This window comes from Gracilinanus agilis, chromosome 1, assembly GCF_016433145.1.
Source record: "Gracilinanus agilis isolate LMUSP501 chromosome 1, AgileGrace, whole genome shotgun sequence".
NCBI classification, from domain to species: Eukaryota; Metazoa; Chordata; class Mammalia; order Didelphimorphia; family Didelphidae; genus Gracilinanus; species Gracilinanus agilis.
Window position 1 is genome coordinate 109,422,681 of NC_058130.1, and position 20,267 is coordinate 109,442,947.

Genomic DNA, 20,267 nt, shown 5'->3' on the forward strand with positions numbered 1-20,267 from the left:
AAGGAAGGAAGGAGACAAGGAAGGAAGGAGACAAGGAAGGAAGGAGACAAGGAAGGAAGGAGACGACGGAAGGAGGCAAGGAAGGAAGAAGGAAGGAAGGAAAGAAGGAAGAAGAGATTTATTAGCACCTGCTATGTGCCAGAAACTGTGCTGAGTGCTTTATAAATATCTCAGAGGAATCACTCCTCTATCTTCACACCTTTACTTATATATGCATATGTAGATATGCAATACACTACACACATATATGTGCTTATATATATTCATGTATATATGCATGCATACACATATATACTTCAGTGCTGACAAACTAATCTTCTCAATATAATACTTTGATCACTATAAAACTGTTAATTGTTATTAATCAATACCTTATGATTCCTGTACTCAAAAATCTTCAGTAGCTTCTCATTCTGAAGAGTACTAACTCCTGCCCAAGAACCTCCACAATATAGTTCTCACTGACCTCACTAGGCTCATCGCATCTGATACCCTTCACATGTTATATCCAAACTGTTTCACTTACCACTCTAACCTTTCCTTCCCTACTCCACCTCCATATCTTTACTTATACTCTTCCTAGAATGTGGACCAGATTCTTCCCTATCTCTATGCATTCCTTCTTATTCCAAAAAATAGGGTTTGTTTGTTTTTTAACTCTTATCTTCTCTCTTAGATTTTGTATATTGGTTCTAAGGTAGAAGAGTGGTAAGGGCTAGGCAATGGAGATTAAGTGATTTACCCCAGATCACACAGCAAGGAAATATCCGAGGTCAAATTTGAACCCAGGGCCTCCTGTCTCTAGACCTGTCTCTAAATCCACTGAACTACCTAGCTGCCCTGCAAAATGATAATTTTCATATCCTTACCTTTCTTCAAGGCCCATCCTACCTACATTTGACTCTTTCACTCTCAGGGATTAAGTTCAAAATTCAGTTGAGTTTCTTTGTAGCATTGGTCCTACCAAATTCACATTCACATCCTACCAAATTCACAGGAAGCATTACTGCCAGATGAGTCTTTTTATTGGATTAATGTCATAAAATTTATTCCTAAAGATCTATCCTTGCTCCTTAAGGCATTAGTGTTGGGCTAGCAACAATATCTGATCAAGATTCTAAAGCCCAGATTTGTGTACTTTTTGTTAGTAACCTAGATAGAAGGCTCTGCTCCATGTCCTTAGAACTGAATGGATTGAATATCCAAGCAAAGGAGGCCCCATTTCTCTGGAACATATGACACTGGGAAAAGGCCACACCCTTTTCCCCTATTGCATAATTCTCTCACCAGACACATTCATGACACCATAGTGCAACCAAAGACAATAAGGCAAAGTTGCCAAAGCTAAAAAGCCTTTTTGAATCACTCTGAAGTTAGTCAAAGAGCCTACCCTTTACAACAAGAGTTAGCCAACTGGAAGCAGTTACCAAATACCAAAATACATGGGCAAGGTAAAGTACTTTACCAAGGTATTTCTTTTATGAATCATCTTAATTCTCTCATAAATAGGCTCCTCCCAGGTTCTTCATATGGAGAGGCATAATCTCCGGTGGTTTCAGAATGCACTAGATTCCTATTATACTCTATTATTGCATAAGTATTCTTGGTTTATAAGATTATCTAATTTGCGTCTTCAGTGCTCAAAGGATGAGATATCCAGGACAAGTAAATATTAATGGATAATGGGGAGGAAGGAGAAGATTTATTAGGGATAAGCCCTGTGTGGTACAGATTTTTTAAAAAACCAGCCATAATAAATAAGGCTTTAAACTTTGCAAGTTACAAACATTATCTAATTTGACTCTTCCCTGTAAATCAACATGAGATCTTGGAGTCAGAGAAAGCAAGTATAGTATAATGGAATAATTCTTGGGATAAAGTATGACATGGTAAAGATATCCATTGAGAAAGAAAGAGTTAAAAAGAATTAAAAGAATTAAGGGAGGTTCTAAGGGTACAGTGGAGCTATTTGATTAAAACCAGTTTAGAATGGTTTAAATGAATCATGTTAACCTTCTTTAACAAATACTATGGCTGACTGAATATTTTGGCAATCTCATGGCTTGTTAAGATAGATAGTATCAGGGCAGCTGGGTAGCTCAGTGGAGTGAGAGTCAGGCCTAGAGACAGGAGGTCCTAGGTTTAAACCCGGCCTCAGCCACTTCCCAGCTGTGTGACCCTGGGCAAGTCACTTGACCCCCATTGCCCACCCTTACCAATCTTCCACCTATGAGACAATACACCGAAAGTACAAGGGTTTAAAAAAAAAAAAAAAAGATAGATAGTATCAGCTTTACCATGGCAAACTCATCTCGTTAAAAAAAAAAAAAAAAAAAGCAGAGCCAGGTTGAGAAGAGTTAAAATACACACAGGAGACCAGTATTAAAAGGGGATGCTTAAAGTCAAAGGATGAGGAAAGTACACATAGAAAGAAAGAGTGAGGTTTTTCTCTCTGACTTATTCATAAGACGTTCAAACAGAAGATCTTTGGCTCAAACTTAGGTCAGAAAACTTACCTACTTGTTTGAATACTGATTACTTAAAACACTGAAATAGAAGGTTAAATTAGACTTTGCTTTTAAGTCAATCATTGGAACCCCTAGCAAAAAAAACAAACAAAAAAACCCACTGGAAATATTTGTCCCATAACCAAGGAAATAATCCACATGGACCATTTGTTAAGTGAGAATTCTCCATTCATAGCTGGGTCAGTTAGATGGCAAAGGCTGTATAGAGACAACACTAGATTTAGACTTTAAATACCAGCTCTGCTACTTATTATGCTACACATGGTGTGATGGCGCCATAGAGGTCAGACAACATTACGTATGAAAGCCTTTGGCCAATAGAAGGATCTGGGGAAGGAGCTTGGGTTTGAAAAGCCAGCATGCAAAGCTCAGTTGCTCTTTTTGTCCCATCTTCCTGACTGGTCTGACTCTTTCTCTGTCCTGTAGGTTCTTATTTTATCTCTTATCTTTGGCAAGCTGTGGCAGAGGGTACTACTCAGGGCTGGGATCCAGGATGGATTTTACCTTAAGTTAAAAAGGCTGGAAACCTTTTTTCTCACTTTCTTTCTCTTTTACCAATAAATGCTTATAAACTTAGTATAAAGCTTCCAAGATTAATTATTATTTATAACACTATGATCCTAATAGGATAGGGCCAAGGACTGGACCTGTGATTTCACTGGTGCAGGAAGTTTACAGATGTAGAATTTCCCTTTTTCTTATACAAGTGGGTAACATCTCTGCAACTTACATATATATTTTTAGACAACTGCTTAGAGTGGTAAGAAGTCAAAGGTTTTATTCAGGTCACACAGTCAAGATTTATCAGCAGCAAGCTTGAACTCAGGTCTTCCTGCTTCTAGGGCCAGCTCTCCATCTACCATGCAACTCTACCTCTTATGATTATTAATTTTAATCAACTTCATTGGTTTTCTCTTATATTGTTATTATATCTTATTATTAAATTATTCTAAGTTGTCTCCTATCAATAGTTGGCAAGATTCTTGAGATCAGGGACTATTTGACTTTCTTTGTATTCCCAGTGATTAGCATAGTACTGAGCACATAGCAGGCACTTAATAAATGCTTATTAACTGACTGACATGGAACTCAATTTCATAGTCACATTCTATTTTCTTTATAAACATAACTTTTTATGTTTTTTTTTTACTTTGGATAATTTTTTTAGGCAATATACACAATTTGGGCTTTTTCCATTTCATAATACTATGATGTTTTATAACCATAATAATCAATTCCAGAGTCCTGATGACTGGAGAATTTCCACGTAGAGACATAATACTGTACATACTTTCTGGACAGGGAAGGATGGTTGTTGTGAGCCAAAAGAAAGAAAATGGCACTGTAGTAGAATGAGGACATTGTAAGACATAGGGAAAAAATACATAGCCCACTATTTGGAGTAAAGCAATAGGAACTAGTCCATATTCACACCTACTCTCTTCCTGGAATGTCTTGGCTTCATGGTGACTGATTGTTGGCATTTGGTTAAGCTCCATAAAGCCTTGGACTTCATCTACACTGTTTTGAATTCTTACTCAGCTTCCTTATGTGTGAAAGAATAGGAACAGAGGTAAGGCTGGTGTGGCTGCCTGCTGTTTCATTTGTCACTTGGATCAAATAAGAATGACTGGCCCAGGACTAGGCAAAGAAAATACTGAACGTAGAAGAGACTTTAAAGATCCTCTAGTCTAACCCCTTCATTTTACAGATGAGATAACTCAGACCCAGAGAAGTAAGATGACATTTACTAAATCACATATCTAGTAAGTAGCAGTGTGAAGACTTTATCCCAGATATTCTGAATCCATACTACCTCATAAGCATCTTGAATGCTGAGACTATGATTTATTCATTCTTTTGTCTTCCTCAGTGCTCAAAGAAGATATCAAGGATACCCCAGATGAAAAATATGAAAGCCACATTTCTAATCTAACTTCAAGCTAATCCATTGGGGCTCTGTAGGCACATATGAAAGAGGGTATGGAAATTGGGATTGGAATATCCAAAGCATGGAAGTATTGGGGATGCAGTATGACATGCTGGAAACAATGCTGAACTTGATGTCAGGTGAGATGAATTCAAATCCTACTTCCATAATTGATAGTTGTGTGATCCTCAGCAGATCACTTAGCCTCCCTAAGTTTCCTCATTTGTTAAATGGAAACAGTAGTATCTATACAGTCTACCTTAAAGGGTGATTATGAGGATCAAATGAAATCATGTAAATTTGCCACCTAAAGGTGATATAAAATATGAGTTAGTTATTTTGTGGAGGCTATGTCACTTGAGTTAGCCCTAGAAAGAAACATAGAATTTGTAAGAAAATCCAAGACCCTTCTCAACCTGCTTTTCCAGTTTTATTGTTCACTGACACACTTCATATACACTCTGTTCTGGCTGGCAGCTTTTTCCCTGGTCTTGTTCTTCTCCTTCCTTCCTGTATACATTCTCAAGAGCCTTCTTTTATGCCTCTAATGCTATCCTTTCTCATCTCCAGCTGTTAAAATCCTTCTTTCTTCAAAGCCCAGGTCACCTATTCATTTTCTGTGATATCTTCCCAAAACCTGCCTCTCCTCTATGCTTCCAGCAAATATATATCTATCTTAGGGCACTTTGCCTAGATCTTTCTTTGGCCTCTAAGGAATGTGAATCCATTACATTCTACACTGAATCATATTTATTTGTGTCCATTTCTTAACTTCTCCATACACAATAATCTTGAAGTAAGAGATTTTGTTAGTTTTCATCTTTATATCCTCAATGTCAAGCATATAGTGCCTTGTACATAGTTGGTGGTTAGTAAGTGTTTATTGACTAACTTGTTTGTTGAATAATGGAGAGGAAAGATTTCCAAAAACACCTAGTTACTTCTTGTGGAACTGTACAAACAAACTTCTAACCAGTTTGTCCAGAGACTTTATAAGGAGAGCAAAGAATTCTGTCTGATAGGACTTTAAAGAGTTTGTAATTAGCCCCAGGTCACAGCTATTGAATAATCAGGATTTAAAAGTAGGTCCTTTAACTCCAGAGATAGTGAACAGTGTTCTCTCCACTTTGTGTATGTGTGCACGCACACATGTGTATGTTATGGCACCAGATTTTTGAGCACATACACATTAGCTCACACAATTTTATGAAATTAGATTAACTAGACTGGAAGCTTCTTATGGCCAGATACTCTAAATCTTTTTCTTTTGCATTCCCTATAGTACCTCTTATGGTGCAAAATGAATAGTAAGTCCCAGAGATCTATAAAACTGTGTATAGCTTTAACCCTAGCAATATCGTTGCTGGGCCCATTTCCCAAGGAATCAGGGGAAAAGGAAAAGAACTTATATGTTTCAAAATATTTATAATAGCTCTCTTTGTGGTGGCAAAGAACTGAAAATTAAGGATATGTCCATCAATTGGGGAATGGCTAAACAAATATATGATTGTGATGGAATACTACTGCACCATGAGAAATAATGAGTAGGTTAATTTGTAAAAAATTTTTTTTTTTTTTTTTTTTTTTTTTTTTTTAAAACCCTTACCTTCCGTCTTGGAGTCAGTACTGTGTATTGGCTCCAAGGCAGAAGAGTGGCAAGGGTAGGCAATGGGGGTCAAGTGACTTGCCCAGGGTCACACAGCTGGGAAGTGTCTGAGGCCAGATTTGAACCTAGGACCTCCCGTCTCTAGGCCTGGCTCTCAATCCACTGAGCTACCCAGCTGCCCCCTAATTTGTAAAAAATTTTGAAAGAACTACATGAGAAAAAGAAGAGTGAAATGAATAAAACCAAGAGAACATTATATAAAACTATAGATCTAATATTTGAAGAATAACTTCTGAATGTTCACAACCAGAAAATGAATGAAGAAGTGAAAACATGAAAATCATAATCTATATGTTTGCTGGATGATGCCTTCTATGGTAGGGTGAGAGAAGGGAAAGGCTGAGATGCCTGGAAATAAATATTATTAAAAAATTAAAATAAAAAAGATGACTAGTAAGTACGTTTTTACTCTACTTCTATATTTCCATTCCAGATTTCCAAAATTTTACCCCAAAGCCTGACAACTTTGTTTTATGAAACTCTCAGGCACTCCTTAATCACCCTAGACAGAAATTATTTTAGGTTTGTCCTAGACTGAACAATAAATTTGCAAGTACCCAATGATCTCAACCTAGATAGGAGTAGTAGATATAATCTAATATTAAGTAACCTTTTCTCCCACTATAACTAGTCCTCTCCCAGGTAGTTCCTTCCCTTGTTTCTATGTAAGCAAATCAGTTGTCCCTCCTTTCCTTTATTCCCCAAAATGTATATAAGCCCCCAAGTTCTTCAGTTCCTTGGAAGTTCACATGATGGATATTCCCATTTGTGGTGCATTTTCCTGAGATATTGTTCCCAAAGTCTCAAGAGTATGGCTTTGTATGATGATGTTGTTATGTGTGCACATGATTCTATGTGGTGGCCATAAGAACTCTTTCTCCCTTGTCCTGATTAAAAGACTTGCTCTTTTTAACTACTTTAGTGGTTCTGTATTTTTCAAGGCTGATTACTCCAAAGGAAGAAACTAGTTCTCTAACTGAATTTTAAACTTTGGAATATTACTCTTTCCAGAGTTTCCAACAGTCTTTCTTAATTGTCAAATCCAATGGCCTTTTCTCAGCCCTCATTCTCCCTAACCTCTCTGCAGTTTTTGAAACTGTTGATCATTCTCTCCTCAATACTCTTTTCTCTCTAGTTTTTTGGATTCTATTATCTCCTGGTTTTCCTCCTACATGTCTCATCATTCTGTCTCCTTTGTTGAATCATCTTTCTGATGAAGCTCTCTAATTGTAGGTGTCCCTTAGCCTTCTGTCCTGGGTCTGCTTCTCTTCTCCCTCTATACTATTCACTTGATCTCAACTCCCATGAATTTAATTACCATCTCTATGGTGATAATTCTCAAATTTATCTATGTGCCCTAATTTCTCTGCTGACCTTCAATCTTACATTTCCAGTTGTATTTCAGACAGCAAACTGGATGCCCAGCAGATATCTTAAATTTAATGTATCCAAAATAGAACTCATCTTTCCTTCCAAAGCCCCTCCTACTTTTTCTGTTTCTTTAGAGAAAATGCCATCTTCCTAGGTCTTCAGGCTTGCAACCTGGAAGTCATCCTGAATTCTTTGCTCTCTCACATATCCTAAACCCTATCCCAGTAATGGTGATCCTTTTAGAGAAAGAGTACTGGGTTTGGCCCCTACCCTGCCCCCAAGAACAAATGCAGTGCCTGCCCCCCCAAGAGACATGTGTCATGCTCCCCCCCAGTGAGTGCCAAGGGCACTCAGGCGCCCCCCCCTTACCCCTACACAGGGGAGAGGGAAAGTGCTCCCTTTGGGTGGCCAAGAGCTCACGAAGAGTGCTTTGCATGCCATCTTTGGCACCCATGCCATAGGTTTGCCATCATTGCCCTATCCAATCTGTTGCCAAAGCCTGGTGATGTCACATTTATAACATCTCTCAAACATATCTACTTCTGTCCTCTGATATTGCCACCACACCAGTGCAGGCACTCATCACCTCATACTTGAGTTATTTCAATAGAATTCCCAGCTTCAAGTCTCTTCATTTTCTAATCCATCTGCCATTTAGACAGTAAAGTGATTTTCCTAAAACTCAGGTCCTATCCATATCACCCTGCTGCTCAATGCTTTGTTTGGCATTCGGAAGCCTTTTGTAACCTATCATTCCAAGCTTCTTTTACTCTATTCTCCCACCCCCACATTCTTTAATTCAGTGGCACTGGCCTCCCTGCAGTTCTCCCCAAAAAACGTTCCACTTCTTTGCTCCAGAACTTCCAGCCCATTGACTTTAAAGAGAGAAGGTAAGTCATATAAAGTCCACAGTGGGTGTGTCTGCACATTAGATTGGACTGAGACATAGGGCCTATCAGCATCAACAATATTTTTATTATAGGAAAAGAAGAACAAAGTTAGGGACAAGAAAACTTTTAACAAAGAAAGGAGGGTAAAATAAATTCAGGAGTTGGTGTATGGGGTGGGGGTGGGGATTCTAGTATAAGTGATTTTCAATATTTCACTCCTGACCCTACCATAGGAGGATCCTGGGTTTGGCTAAGGTGAGAATTCTGACAATTGTAAAATTGGTTGGATTAGAGCATGTCCATCATTAGGTTATCTTATTTGGACAGTGACCTTTCACAGCCCCTTGAAAAGAGATTTTAATCTTGGTGAGGCAAGACATCTCTTATCCTCTTGGTTCCAGGCATTTTCTCTGGCTGTCCTCCCTGCCTGGAATGCTCTCCCTGCTCTGCTCTGACTACTGACCTCCATGACTTTCTTTAAATCCCAACTAAAAATCCCACTTTTTACTGGAAGTCGTCTTCCACAGACTCTTGTAATTTGAGTGCCTTCCCCTCTGTTCATTATTTCCTACTCATCCTGCACATAGCTTGCTTTTTATATATTTTTGTAAACTCTTTTAAGTCAGAGACTGTTATCTTCAGAATTTAGTATGGTGCTTAGCATATACGAGGTGCTTAAGAAATGTTTATTCATTGATTGAATAAGACTTTGTTAGACTAAATCAGCACTAAATTGAACACTTGCCTAGTGGCCTATGGGATACATTGGACCTTTCCTACATTTCAGAGATCAGGAGATACCAGTAACCTGCTGCCACCTCAAGAGAGTTTGCCTAATGGTCTACTAGGAATTTGTCCAGCCTGTTTTGTAGAGATAGTCTGACCCTAAAGATAAGGAGGGGTCTTTAAAGAAAAAGATTTCCATTTCCCTTTAAATTTAAATCTGATAAAATTTCTCAATCTGGGAACCAAATTGCCTCAGTAACTGCTTACAGCATAGCTTATTAATAACAACAGCTTATACTGAATGGAGTGGAAAAGTAAATTTAAAGATGTTGGCATAGATAAGACTTAAGTTTGATAAGGGCCTAACAATTGTATTTTACATTTTTCAGATTTTTTTTTTAGGATATTTTCACAAAGAGCAGTAAAGATGACCTAGTCAACCATACTGTTCAGGTTAGTTCTCTGAAAGTTAGAGACCAGCATTTTCCTTGACTTTTCCTTAAGCCTAGGACTCTACTTATCTCCACCTTCTGGTCTTCTTAGCTCCCTTCAGGTCTCAGCTAAATTCCCATTTATACAAGAAGCCTTTCCCAGTTCTGCCTTAATCTTAGTACTTTCCCTCTGAAATCATCTCCAGTTTATTCTGTATATGTCTTATTTGTCCATAGCCTTCTCTATATTATCTCCTCCGTTAGATTGTGAGCTCCTGGAGAGGAAGGGGCTCTTTCTTGCCTTTCTTTTTTTATCCCCAGAGCTTAACATAGTTAACATAGTGCCTGGCACATAGTAGGCACTTAGTAAGTAACTGCTAGTTGTTGATTTAATAATGATATTCACTATTGTAACCAAGTTGACAATATAAAATAATGTAAAATACCATGTACGCTGGCTCTGTTGCTTATTACCAGTGAGACCCTGTACAAGTTTCCCCTCCCTGGATCTCCATTCCCTCACCTGTAAACTAAAGGGTTAAAGGACAGCTAGGTGACCCAGTGATTAGAGAGCTAGGCCTACCGATGAAAGGTCCTGGGTTCAAATGTGACCTCAGATACTTCTTAGTTGTGTGATTCTGGGCAAGTCATTTAATCCCAAATTACCTAGCCTTTACTATTCTTCTGCCTTGGAATCAATATTGATTCTGAGATGGAAAGTAAGATTTTAAAAATAAAATAAAAGGTTGAATTGAAAGATCTCTAATGTCCTGTTAACACTAAATTCTGTGATTATGGAGCAGAATTGTAAGTCAATACGTATCATCAAGTGAAACATGGATTCAGATTCCACTTGTGGAACTTAATAGTCGAGTGATCCTGGGCTGCTTACTTAATTTCTCTGAGTTTTAGGTTGCATTCTTGAATTAGGTTCCTAGGAATCATTCTACATGTCACGAAGTTGCCTTACCTATGAGTGCTTACCTGGCATGTTTCCGTTCCCGATTTTTATCTTACACAGGAAAACATACTATAAGTTATGCAATTTGTATTCTAAGGAAGAGAAGCCTGGAACTAACTGAAATGGTAAGAAGGTCTGGTGATCAGCCAAATAGAATAACTAAAGAGAAAGAACATGGTCAGTGTATCCATGGAAATATGAGTGCTCTTCATATCCACACAGCCCAGAGCAGTGTCAGGGAAGGGAAAGCATAGGATCAGAGCTTTAGATGGTAACTTTCAAGGGTATTTGAGGTATTGTAAGGCTGCCCTTGCAAAAAGAGCCCAAAATTTAAATAAGCCACTTCCTGGAACTGCACCTGAGTCTGATTCTTGGTAGCATATTGCCCTTCAAAGTATACCAGGAATAACTTCATGTTGGCCATGAAGCTGAAGGATAGAACACACTTGTGAATATGTACTCTGAACTTTTCAATGCTTTGTTTTTCAATCAAGTTTTTATATTACAAACCTAATTAAAACAACAAAAAATACAACCAAATAAACAATGCGGAGTGAAGTCCCAAGTCAAAGCAAAATATGATTTACGTTTTGATAAAACAAAAAAACAAACTTTAGTTAAACAAATTACCTTTTTTTTTTTTGCTTTGTATACCATATCTTTTACATCTAGACACTAATAAGGGTTTGTTTTAATATAGTTTTAGTCCATGTACAAGTTCTAAGTCTTCTGTGTTGGCTTTGTGACATTTCTTAGTGGAAGCTTTTCCATATTTTATATTTTTCTTTATTCCTCCCCTTTTTATAGCATTTCTAAATCAGAGTATAGTGGAAAGAACATTGGATTCATTTTTAGAGGTCCTGGATTCAAATACCATTTCTGCTGCATATTACCTGTGATTTCCTCGGGTAAGTTGCTTCACTCCTCTGAGTTTTAGTTGTTTCATCTGTAAAGTGAAGGGGTTGGACTATAGCTGATCTCTAAATTTTCTTCAGGAAAACTAAGTCTTAAAACCCTATGAATATTCTGTGGCATTAGCATCCTATAATATGCTTATCCTTTCTGTAACTATTGCTTGTCTATGGGTACTGGCACCTTGGCACAATATTACTGCTTATGACTCTGCCTAAAAAACAATCAGCTAGTGAAGATTCCTTACCACACTAAGTAATAGTTCCCATTTAAAAATATATTAATAGCTAGTGACTTAATTGTGTATTTTATTATTTATAGTTACACTAAATGTGATTAAAACTCTTAGTATCTATTCATTATTCAATTTACTGTTGAAATCTCTATATAATACTTTTTTGCATTTGATTATTGTATTAGTTAACTGTTCTTGAAGTTGATTGAAGTTTAATTCTTTTTTTTTAACCCTTACCTTCCATCTTAGAAACAATACTGGGTATTGGTTCTAAGGCAGAAGAGTGGTAAGGGCTAGACAATGGGGGTTAAGTGACTTGCCCAGGATCACACAGCTAGGAAGAGTCTCAGGGCACATTTGAACCCAGGACCTCCTGTCTCTGGGCCTGGCTCTCAAACCACTGTGCCACCCAGCTGCCCCCAAAGTTTAATTTTACCTACATAAAATTATACTAAATCTGTGGTGGTTGAGAATGTTGAAATAGCATGTGAAGGAATAATTAGGTAGTCCAATGGAGAGAATGCTAAGCCTGGAGTTGGGTTCAAATTTAGGCTCCAACACTTCCTAACTATGTGACCCTGGGCAAGCCACTTAGCCCCAATTGTGCCTAGCCCTTATTGATCTTTTTAGAATCAATACTTCTAAGACACAAGGTAAGGGTTAAACATGGCATTGTGATTCCAATTAGAATGAAATTCCCATCAAATTAACATCTAACTAGCAACTGCTTTAAATTATTCAGCACTAGCATTTATAGTATGATCTGATTTATGAAGGTAGAGAGGATATAATGAATTATTCTCATGTTGTGAGGCTTATATTCTTTAAAATAAATAAACTTCTGATAATTTTGTTTTATTCTCTCATTTTTTCACATATGCAAACTGTACTTACCTAATTAGATTGCAGTTCCTCTAGGACAAAGACTTCTTTGTAACCTTATAGATTTGTGTTGAGAATAAAGAATTCAAAGAATACTTAAAATCATAAAAAATTAGAGCTAAAAGGCAGAGCATCTAATTCAACCCTAAAATTTTACAGTTGAGGATACTGAGGAAAATGACTTATCAGAGGTCACACTACTTGCTGAATAGAATAGGAAATGTTTTTCAATTGATCATGAGCACACTTGAGGCTTAGCTAAAACTTATACAAGTGATCTGTGGAGTAAGGAAATATTCAGAAAATTGGATATAGAGGACTAGTGATTACTATATAGAAAGGGGAAATTTGAAAGAAAAGGAATTCACATGGTATAATGTGCAGGGGGAGGTGAGAAACCTAGAAAAATGAAAGTCTCAGAGGTAGAGGAAGAAAAAGGAGTCACTATACCCTGGTTGCTAGCACATTAAGGTTTCCTTCCACCTTCTTCCTGATGTGGTGCCCCAAAGGTCAAGGAACTTTCCCCCCATCTCTCTGGTGATGGAGGTAATGAAATCAATGGAAGGTTCACTAATGTAGAAAGAAGTGGGCATCAATGATAAGTACAAGAGCATATTATCCAAGTTTTATCATAACCTGTTAGGAGTCTATTTTCTGTGGGGATAATAAGAAGGAGAAATAGATGTGCATCCAAGATCATAAACCAAAAGCTTGTTGCTAGTCTCTCACTTTTATCCTCTGCATAAGGTATATGCATAGAGCATAAATAATGAATAAGCCACAAAAGCTTGAATGAAAATTATGTTCAGGAACTGACATTCATTTATCTCATGATAATCTCTTGTAATTTCATCTCTCCCTCTACTTTGCATTCTCTAACCCTGTTCTTCATCCTCTCTGTGACCTGAAATCTCTTCTCCCTTCATTATAATTTCCAATCAATCCTCCCCTCAGTTCTTTCACTCCTGCATTGGCTATATTCTCTTCTCTTCCCCACCTTGGCCCCTTAGTAAGCCAATTCAATTCTATTCTATCCTCTTCTCTGAAGTTCCTTGCCCCTTTATTCTGTCTGTCTTGCCCTCAAAAATCTCAGTCTTGTTACTTCCATGATCCACTGCCTTCATTCCCACTCACATGCTCCTGAATAAAGCTAGAGGAAAAATCATAATACTATGTTGATTGGTACAAATACAAAAAAAATAAATCTCAGAGGGACTTTCAAGGTGACAAGCTCTTTTTTTATATGCTCCTATTAAATTATTATCCCGCTCACCACAGTGGTTTTTCTTTTTTTCTTTTTAAATTAATTAATTAGAAATATTTTTCATGGTTACATAATTCATGTTCTTTCACTCCCCCCTCCCAGAGCCAATGAACAATTCCATTGGGTTTTACATGTATCATTGTTCAAAACCTATTTCCATCTTATTAATATTTGCAATAGAATGATCATTTAAAGTTAAAATCCCCAATCATATACCCATTGAACCATGTGATCAATCATATGTTTTTCTTCTGCGTTTCTACTCCCACAGTTCTTTCTCTGGATGTGGATGGTGTTCTTTCTCATAAGTTCCTCTGGATTGTTCTGGGTCATTGCATTGCTGCTAGTAGAAAAGTCTATTACATTGATTGTACCACAGTGTATCAGTCTCTGAGTACAATGTTCTCCTGGTTCTGCTCCTTTCGCTCTGTATCAATTGCTGGAGGTCTTTCCAGCTTACATGGAATTCCTCCACTTCATTATTCCTTTGAGCATAATAGTATTCTATCACCATCAGATGCAACAATTTGTTCAGCCATCCCCCAATCAATGGACACCCCCTCATTTTCTAGTTTTTTCCCCACTACAAAGAGTGTTGCTATAAATATTTTTGTGCATGTATTTTTACCTATTATCTCTTTGGAGTACAAACCCAGCAGTGGTATGGCTAGATCAAAGGGCAGACCCTTTGGGCATAGTTCTAAATTGCCTTCCAGAATGGTTAGATCAATTCACAACTCGACCAACAATGCATTAGTGCCCCAATTTTGCTACATCCCCTCCAACATTTTTTACTTTCCTTTGCTGTCATATTGACCAATCTGCTAGGTATGAGGTTGGTACCTCAGAATTGTTTTAATTTGCATTTCTCTAATAATGAGAGATTTAGAGCACTTTTTCATGTGCTCATTGATAGTTTTGGTTTCTTTACCTGAAAACTGCCTATTCATGTCCCTTGCCCATTTATCAGTTGGGGAATAGCTTGTTTTTTGGTCACAGTGGTTTTTCTAAATCTTTTCACCCCTTCCCAGGTCTACCGTGATCTGAGGCCCTCGTCCTGTCAGCAGTGTGCTTTGCCTCATATTTCACTAAAGAAGTTGAGACCATTTGCCAAAAGTTACCTCTTATCTTTTCCCTCTCATCTCACATGACTCAGAGATGAATTCCACTACTATCTCCTTCTTCATGCTTGTCTCAAATGAAAAGATGGCCCCTTTCCTTGCCATGGTAAATCTATCTGCACAGGTAATCCCATTCCATTCCTTCTTTTCTATCAGATTACTTCCTCCATCATCTCTACTCTCTCATTTCAATCCCTTCCTGCTTATTTTTCTTTCCTACTGCCTACACATTCTCTCCCATGTTTCCCCCATCTTCAAAAAATGTTCACTTAAATCCAGACATTCTCACTACCCACTCGCTTCTTTATCTAGGTTTTCATGACACTGCTCCCTTGATTCTTCCCACTTTTGTGACTAAATTGCTTTCTCCAAAATTATCAGTGATTTCTTAATTGTCAAATCTGATGGTCTTCTCTCAGTTCTCCTCCTTCTTGACTTCTCTACAGCCTTTGACACTGTTAATTACTCTCTTCTCCTTTAAATTATCTTGTCTCTAGGTTTTCATGACACTGTATTTTCCTGGTTCTCCTTCTTACCTATCTGGCCACACTCATTCTCCTTTACTGGATCTGCTTTCAAGCTCTGCCCACTAACTGTGTGTACCACCCTAGATTCTATCCTGTGCCCTCTCTTTCCCCTCTATACTATTTCACTTGGTGATCTCATCAGTTCCCATAGGTATAAGTATCATCTCTATAGAGATAATTCTTGGATTTATAGCCTGAGCCTCTCTCTTTACTTCTAAGACTCACATATCTATTTGCCTTCTGGACATCTAGAACTGGATGTTTTACAGACATCTTGAACTTGATATACCAAAAACTTAACTCATTTTCTTTCTACCAATCCCCCACTTCCTAACTTCTCTATTACTATTGAAGGTACTACCATCCTTCCAGTCACCCAGTTTCACCTCCTAGGTGTTATACTCCACTCCACATTCTCTCAGACCCTGAACCCAGAATATTCAATTTTGGGCCAAGTCCTATCAATTTCTCTTCATTATATCTTTCACTTAAGCCCCCTTTCTCTCCTTGTGACACTGTCCCAATCCTGATGCAGCCCCTTATCACCCAACACCTTGACTATTGAAATAGCCTGCTAGTTAGTTTCTCTGGTTCAGATAACTTCCTGTGCCAGTTCATCTTTAACTCATCTGTCAAAGTGATCTTTCTAAACCATAGATCTAAGGATATTACCTCCCTTCTCAATAAATTCTAGTGATTACCTATCATCTCCAGGATTAAATATAAAATCCTGTTTGGTTTTCAAAGATACTCATAACCTGACCCACCTTGACCTTTCTAATTTTCCTATACCTTATACCCTGCTCTCCTTGTCTTCCACATATTCTTCCACCTTTTAACATTTGCTGTTCTTCAAACAATATACTCTTGTCTTCCAAGTGTGGGCATTTTCATTGGCCTAGAATTCTCTCCTTCTTCTTCTCTGCCTCCTGGCTTCTTTGGTTTCTTTTATGTCCTCCTTAATATCCCACCCTTTACCAGAAGTCATTCCTGACCCCTCTTGATTCTAGTGCCCTCCCTCTGTTATTTCCAATTTATCCTAGTTAAACCTTGTTTTTGTACATAGCTGTTCTCATGTTTTTTGCTCTACTAGCTTGTGAGCATTTCTTTGTGTCCCAAACCCTGTGCTTGGCACACAAGTAGCAGCTTAATAAATGACTACTAATTCATTAACCTATTCTGTTAATAAATGCATGACCTAAATTATCATTTTGGAAACTGGCAATAACATATCTAGAAATGAATAAAACTAGATCTGACTAGTTTTTCACTCTGCAAATCCAGTAGACTTCTAAATATGAAGACAGCTCTACTATATGGGGGAAAGGACATGTTCTTTACCGCATCCTCGTTTGTTATTTGAGCCCTGTAAGGAATGCCATTATTAGAATCTAATTAAGAATTCTCCTTATAGTTCTTCTGAATTTAATACTTTTCATAATGTAGCCCCCAAACCTGAAACTAACTGAAGGTAGGACTTGTTTGTTTGTTTTCATAACTACAATATGCAAACAGGCAAATTTGACCTCAGACACTTCCTAGCTGTGTGACCCTGGGCAAGTCACCTAACACACACACACACACACACACACACACACACACACACACACACACANGCGCTCGTCCACACACACACACACACACACACACACACACACACACACACACACACACCGTTCCCTAGCCCTTACCACTCTTCTACCTTAGAACCAATACCCAGTATTGATTCCATAGACAGAAGGTAAGGGTTTAAAAAAGAAAAGAAAAAGTGGCAGACTAGGATAAAGTGATATTAGGTTACGCATATCCCTGAATCTAAGTTATGATTTTATTGAAACATCAATGGATGTGGTTATCAGTTCAGAGGGTGCAATGACCAGTTAAAAACCCTGTAATCTCTACCTACTTTTATTTAATCAGCCACACCCTACTGTAACAATTATCTGGTTCTTTAATCTAAGGCCTTTACAGCCCTAGAAATCCATACCACTACTTAATCTGTCTCTCCCAGACTTTGTCCCTTTAAGAACTATGGTGCAAAACTCAGTCCTTTTCAGACTCAGAGAACAAGATAATCTCAAATCACTCCTCTGAGCTGAGAGAGTGAATGAATGCTTGTCACTGTGAGCTATAAATTTCAAAATGCCATGTCAGTTGTCAAAGTCCTATTATATTATACTGCTATGAAATAACACCTAGAGTGGCAGGCATGGTGGTATACTGATTATACGTAGAGGCTGGTTTGGCTGAACTGCTCTTTCCTCTCTTTTCTATTCTCTATTACAAAGGGTGGCTTATTGGATAGGGGAAGGAAAAGGATATATTTGGAGTTGAAGGAACTGTAAAAAACAAAAGATTATCAATAGAAATAAGTTTTAGGTTGTGTGTGTATACATGTACGCCTGCCACATGCTCACATGTGCATGTGTTTTAAAGAATGAATTAGCTATATAAAGAATGAATTGGAGAAGCAAAAGAAAAAAAAAAGAGAGAGATTAGGGTCTAAACTAGTCTTTACTTAAAATCATTAACCATCACCAAACACATTCAGTATACAAAGAACAAAAAAATAGCTTATAAATATGTGAATTCCTGTTATGGACAATTTTGAGTATAACTTGAATTTAATAAGTTAGTTAACAAATTGCCATTTGTTTCATCTTCTGATTTTCTGTTTGGTTTCTTCTGTTTCTTTGTTGCTCTTTTCTTTCTGTTTCTATTTTGCATCTCTAACACTATCCACTAACTCAAGAAAACAACCATAAAAACCCTTCTTTGTAACAAATGATATGGTCATGCAAAACCAATCAACACATTTCTAACCTACCTTCTCACATTACTAGACTTCATGAAATTCTCTGCCCTCTAGATAAACTGGATTACTTACTAAGGCCTGCCTGTTAATTTATCCTCTCCCACCTCTGTCTAATAAACTATTCCTATAAATCTCCTATCTTTCCCTATTGAAATCCTTCCCCCTATTTCAAGGCTGAGTTCCATCTGCTCCATGATTTTGTTCTTCAGTCATTTCAATTGTGTCTAACTCTATGACCCTATTTGGTGTTTTCTTGGCAAAGACAACAAGAGCGGTTTGCCATTTCCTTCTCCAGCTCATTTTATAGATGAAAAAACTGAGACAAGCAGGAATAAGTGACTTGCCCAGGGTCACACAGATAGTAAATATCTGAAGCGAGTTTTGATCTCAGGAAGATGAGTCTTCCTGACTTCAGGACTGTTACTCTTATCCTCACCACCTAGCTGCTCCTTCCACAGTACCTTTGCTGATCTTTCCAACACTAGTAATCCCTCCCTTCTTGAAATTCTTAAGAGAATGTTTGATTTCTTCTACTGAATTCATTGTTTTCTAACCCCACTAGATTACAATCTTCTTGAGGGCAGCAAATATATTATTTTGCCCTTGCATTTCAAGCACTAGCACAGTACCTCATACATGGAACATGAGTGATTAGGAAAACTCAGGGTTTGCTGTCCTGGGAACCAGAGCTTACTTCAATCTCTTTGGGAAGTTCCCCAGTCTACTAAATGCCAGTGCAACAAATGAACATTTTGGGGATGTGGGGAGAGGGGGGAGAGAAGTCCTCTCTAGAAGTCCAAGGGAAGGAATGTACTACCAAAGGGAGAAAGATACAAAAAAGAAATCATTTCTATTGTTCCTATTGACCATAAAGGTTCTTCCAAGAAAAGCATATAAAACTAGAATGTCTCCATCCCCAACCCCATAGTATATAATCTATAATTATCTTTGAGGCAATTCCCCAGTCAGTGGGAACCAATAAATATATGTGCCCCTCAACAATGGACCAGACTACATGTCCAGCTTCATAGGAGATGTCCCAGTTTAGTAAATCAGTGCTTCCTTCCATCATCCATGTTATATACATGGAGTTATATGCTAAACTAACTTTTATTGAATTGAATTGAATTTATAAGATCATAAACTTTAGAGCTACAAGGTTCTTCTGGCTAAATCTATGATGCTAATCCAACTTCCTCTTTAATGTCTTGCTCAAGCAAATGGCAAAATTGAGATTGAAACTCAGGACAACCTCCAAGTTCCATATCCAATGACCTAGAACACTGTATCATGTGACTAATATTCAGGGCCTACCTCATGGGTTTTTCTAGAGTAGACAACTGTGACCCATGGCCTACTTAGTCAGAGGCAGGCCCTTATCACCCAGTGCAAAGGTTATTATGTAAAAGTAAAGAAAAGGGTCTGCCTAAGGATAGTCCTCTCCTACAAGTCCAACAGATTGCCTTTTGACCTAGAATCTTTGCAGTGGGTACTTCTCTAGATTTTGGGGCCCTTGTCAGTAAGTCAACGTTCCTAAAGTTTTAACCTCTTTTATAGAAATGTTTTACATGACTATAATTATATATAATGACTATTGTACTGCTTGCTTTCTCAAAGGGTAGGGGAAAGGACAGTGGGAGAGAGAGAATTGGAATGTAAAATTTTAAAATGAAAAAAATTATATATAAGCCATGATTTCAAAGTTTAGTATTTATAAGCAAATAGAAACGAGGCTTGTTTGCGTACATCAAGGTAATATTTCTTATTTTTTTAAAAATCCATGAGAATCCACTATTTTAAGCTGTTGTTGGGTTATTTTTCATACTTGCACTCTGGGAACACATTTTTTTTAAGACCCTTAACTTCTGTGTATTGGCTCCTCAGTGGAAGAGAGTCATAAGGGTGGGCAATGGGGGTCAAGTGACTTGCCCAGGGTCACACATCTGGGAAGTGTCTGAGGCCAGATTTGAACCTATCCCTCAGTTTTAGTATTCCCACCCATCTATTA

General features: G+C 37.8%; 1 protein-coding gene across 1 annotated transcript in view; it reads left to right on the forward strand.

Annotated features, from left to right (window-relative positions):
• Positions 1–16,793: 16,793 nt before the first annotated feature.
• Positions 16,794–20,267, forward strand: part of PLIN2 (perilipin 2) — a 54,724-nt gene continuing 51,250 nt past the window's right edge. Inside the window, exon 1 of the mRNA XM_044685312.1 lies at positions 16,794–16,812. The gene's annotated coding sequence lies outside the window, so the exon portion shown is untranslated. The remainder of the gene's footprint in view (positions 16,813–20,267) is intronic.